The 4,664-nt window shown below is 35.7% G+C and overlaps 1 long non-coding RNA gene across 1 annotated transcript; it reads left to right on the top strand.

Moving 5' to 3' along the window:
* Nucleotides 1–2,391: 2,391 nt before the first annotated feature.
* Nucleotides 2,392–4,391, top strand: LOC133031705 (uncharacterized). Its single transcript, XR_009684785.1, has 2 exons — nucleotides 2,392–2,748; nucleotides 3,004–4,391. It is a non-coding gene; the product is annotated as an uncharacterized LOC133031705 (long non-coding RNA).
* The last annotated feature ends 273 nt before the right edge of the window (nucleotides 4,392–4,664 follow it).

Here is a 4,664-nt window from a genome sequence, read left to right as displayed (position 1 = left end):
TAGAAGTGAAACAATGATATCCTTCGAGCTTGGCTAAACAGAGATAAATGGTTGAGATCTCATTTCACTATGCTGAAATATCATTTATACGGAGCAAAGTATTTTAAGGATAAAATACATTGAAGGTGTAACGGTAATTTAGTGCATATTCAATGTAGATCATCTATTAGAGGGTCATTGATCAAATTAAGATTATAACAATGGATAACTAATGATGTATCTATATCGTGGAACATATAGAGCGTTCTACATGACTTTGCACATTGTTTCTTTCAGAAAAAGCCATGCGCCACCCTCTCTCTCTTTTCCTCTCTTCAATTTCGAAATCCTTGAGTGATAGAGTAGTGCCCACACACATCAAGTGGTATCTCAATCATAGTGTGTAAGACTGTAGGAGAATCCAAACAACAAGAAGGAGAATCAGCATCAAAGGAAGGAGAGAAAGAGATCCAGATTCAGATCTTGATAATGCTCTGCTACAGAAAGGAATCAAGGGCTAGAGATCTGAATGGAAGGAGTCATTATATTCCGCTGCACCCAATGTAAGGTCTACTAAACTCTTATGTGTTTATTTCATTGTTTTAGAATTCATATTAGGATGTTAATGAAACATACTTGGTAGTAAATCTAGATCCTGGTAAAATATTTCCAACACAATCTTCCTCCCTGGTTAGTGATGAAAAGGAAATTTAACATGCTTTCTTTAATGATATCAGGCCCGCAACAACCCGGACATAATATCGATGTATATTTGGAACCATTGATTGACGATTTAATAGAATTGTATGAGAACGGTGTTCAGGCCTATGATGGTTTTAAAAAAGAATTCTTTAATCTGAAAGCTGTGTTATTGTGGACTGTCAGTGATTTCCCTGCTTATAGTAATTTATCAGGCTTAAGCACAAAAGGTTACGAAGGTTGTTCAATTTATTGCACTAACACATCGGCTCGTGGCTTGGAAAATGGACACAAGATGTGTTATATGGGTCATAGACGGTACTTGCCTGCAAATCATCCTGATAGACGGAAGAAGAAAGCATTCGATGGTACTGAAGAGGGAGATGTGGCTCCTTTGCCACTGTTTGGGGAACAAATTCTCCAACAAGTTGAACTTGTAGATTTTAAGTATGGAAAGACGCAAAAAATAAAAAAACTAATGGTTGTTTTCAAAGAAAGTCAATCTTCTTTCGTCTTCCATATTGGAAAAGTTTACTAGTTCGACATTGTTTGGATGTCATGCATATTGAAAAAAATGTGTGTGAGAGTATTATTGGTACCTTACTTGATATTCCCGGCAAAACTAAGGACGGTCTAAATAGTCGTTTAGATCTCGTTGAAGTGGGTATACGACAATCTCTGGCACTTGAGAAGAAAGGTGAACGATTATATTTGCCTCCTGCTTGTTTCACTTTGTCCAAAAAAGAAAAACAAACAGTTTGGAAATCACTTGCAAATATGAAAGTACCCGATGGTTACTCGTCTAACATAAAAAACTTGGTGAATGAGACTGAATTGAAACTAATGGGTCTGAAATCACATGATTGTCATGCGTTAATGCAACATCTACTTCCAATTGCCATTAGATCAGTCTTTCCAAAAAATGTTCGAGAGTGTTTGACACATGTTTGCATTTTCTTTAATAAGTTGTACGGGAAGGAATTAGAATTGGATAAGTTAGATGCATTACATGAACATGTAGTCAAAACATTGTGCAACCTGGAAAAGTTTTTTCCGCAATCTTTTTTCGACATCATGATCCATTTAATGGTTCATCTAGTGAGAGAAGCAAGGTTGTGTGGGCCGGTGGGGGCGAGATGGATGTATCCATTTGAAAGAAATATGAAGGTACTTAAAAGTGATGTGCGTAACCACTATCGGCCAGAAGCATGTATGGTTGAGTTCTACATATCTGAAGAGGCTGTGGAATTTTGTTCAGAGTACATGGCTGGAGTTGAGGCAATAGGAATTAGCAAACCAAGAACTGACCCAGATGATGTTGATAGAGGATTAAGAGGGAAAGGGACAATGGTGACAGTGTCCAAGCTTGAACTAGATCAAGCTCAATTAGTCGTGATGAACAATAATGCAGAGGTTCAACCATATATAACGTAAGTAGCTTTTCTTTGATTAACATTACTTAAGTCACGATGAACAATAACTTGATTTACCTTACTTGTTTTACAGTGACCATATGGAGCTGTTACAATCAATGGTTCCAAGAAATCAAAAAAATAAACAAAAATGGGTTGCAGACCAACATCGTCAAACTTTCATTGGGTGGTTAAGGAATACCATTATAGCAAAGTTGAACGAACCGAATCATGGAGTATCTGATGTGTTGAGTCGTATTGCCCTTGGACCAACTTTTGCGGTAGCAAAGCATGAAGCGTACATTGTAAGGGGTAAAGATTTTCATACAAAGTCAAGAGATGATGCTCAAGAGGTTCAAAATAGTGGCATACGTATCGTCGCAGAAACTATGCACTTTGGAAGTGCAAAAGATAGAAACCCTGTTTTAGGTACTATGACGTATTATGGGGTCATTGAAGAAATATGGGAGCTCAACTATTTTGCGTTCCGAATTCCACTTTTTAAATGTGATACGATGATTCACATGCCCAGATTCTTGTTTCAGAAATCCTGCAAGAGGACGCTGAAATCCCAATCCCAATTGAAGGGTGCAGATATGTTAGGGACGTATCACAGATGTTCCTTCCTTGGCCTAAACATTTAATTCTAACAACCGAGGTAACTTCTCTTATAAATTAATTATTAATGATTAGTGGAGTTTGAATATCTTCAATATTCAACCATAGTGAAGTAGGTTCTGCGAATATATGTGCTGCGGTGGGATGGATGAACAAAATACTGTTATATATGTGTTATTTGTCGTTATACAGGCATGTTTAAAATTTTTGGGGGCATTCAATTACAACCGTTATGCTGACGAAATTTTGGTAGAATTTGGATAAAATTTGATATATTATGTTCTGTTTTGTTTAGGGTCCACTCGCTCAACCGCCTTCAAGACGTGATGCGTCGAAGGGGAAAGCTCCGATGCTTTCTCCACAAGGCGGTGGTGCACGGGAAGATGAATTGTTCTCGGAAGAAAAGATGGCCTTAATCCCTAAATCGCTAAAATGGATGGTTCGTGAATTCCTGAGCCTCAAAGATAAACGTGATATAATCACAATTCTTGTACCCCGAGGATTCATAGCACCGTGTACCCAGATCACGTTATTTGGAGAGGCTTTGCAGCAGGTTGCTACGTGTGACTTCATCGACAACCAGGGAATGCTGTTTGGAATGATGTATACTCTTCTTTAATCTAATTAACCTTATATATCAAATTCTAGTCAAATTATTATAAGACACTAACACTTTTTTTGGTAGGCACATCTGGGAGAGCATCAACGGTATGAGAAAAATTTTCAAGTTTTACGACCGAGAGCTTCTCGTAGTGCATGGGAACACCGATGAACAAAAGAGTTAGTCTTTTGACGATGCGGCAAGACGATTGGATGATTGGTTATCATTAATGAATAACAACCACCAAATGTTCTTTATTCCTTGGAATATCAGGTAAACTCTATTTAATTCTTTAGTGCTAATTGTTCATTTCTAATATTATGACTTCAAATTATTTTTATACTATCTTACTTATATTCCAATATAATTTTCTAGTGCGCATTGGACGCTAGTGGTGGTTACGCCAAGGAAAATTATCTGTTTAAACCCTGTACGTGGCCGCCCAATTCTCGAAGAAATTACTCAAATGATCGGAAGGTAATAATTTAATAACTTCTTATGTAACAAATTTAAATTAACTAACGAATTGAAATGCTAATATAATTTTTCAAAACAGTGCATTCAGATATATAGGGGACGCACATGAGTATCTTGGCCCGTGGCTAGGAATTTCACAAGAAAACTGTCCAAGACAACCTAAAAGCCAAGAATGTGGTTTTTATGTTTTGAAATATATCACTGACATCGTCGCACGTGCAAAACCCAGCCGTTACATACAAGATCAAAAAGCTGCAAGTTTTAATTATTGATTATAGTATTTATTATAATAACAAATATATAATATACATAATATATAAACTAATATAAATTTTTAATTTTTTTAACAGTTTGGGGGTAAGAAGCAATACGATCCAAAAACTGATTTGTTACCATTACAGCGAAAGTGGATAGAACAATTGATGGCGCTGATTCACGTTGACGATTGAGGTTGAAAGGCCCAAGAATTTTTCTTCATTATGTAATTTTTATAGATTAACTTGTAGTTAGATTTATTAACTTATTAATATTTTTGACTAATTTTACATTAGTGTTTGTGTAATATTTAATTACTTTTATGAAATGAAATTATGTATTTTAGCCAATTTTAATTTAAATAATATTTAATTTACATTTTAAAAAATAAATATGTAATTTAAATTAAATAAAATAATATATAAATTAATAAATATATAATTAAAATAAATTACATAATTAAATATTAAAAAACTCAAATCTGCCCACATACGACGTCGGTTGCTACGCCACATACGGCGTCGGTTATTGGCTAGGAACCGACACCATATGTACCCCTATGGCGTCGGTTCCTAGTTAATAACCGACACCATAGGGGTACATATGGCGTCGGTTCCTCAAAA

The sequence above is a fragment of the Cannabis sativa genome, chromosome X (genome assembly GCF_029168945.1).
Source record: "Cannabis sativa cultivar Pink pepper isolate KNU-18-1 chromosome X, ASM2916894v1, whole genome shotgun sequence".
Lineage (NCBI taxonomy): Eukaryota > Viridiplantae > Streptophyta > Magnoliopsida > Rosales > Cannabaceae > Cannabis > Cannabis sativa.
Note: the sequence above shows the minus strand (reverse complement) of the source record. Positions and strands in the feature narration are given on the sequence as shown.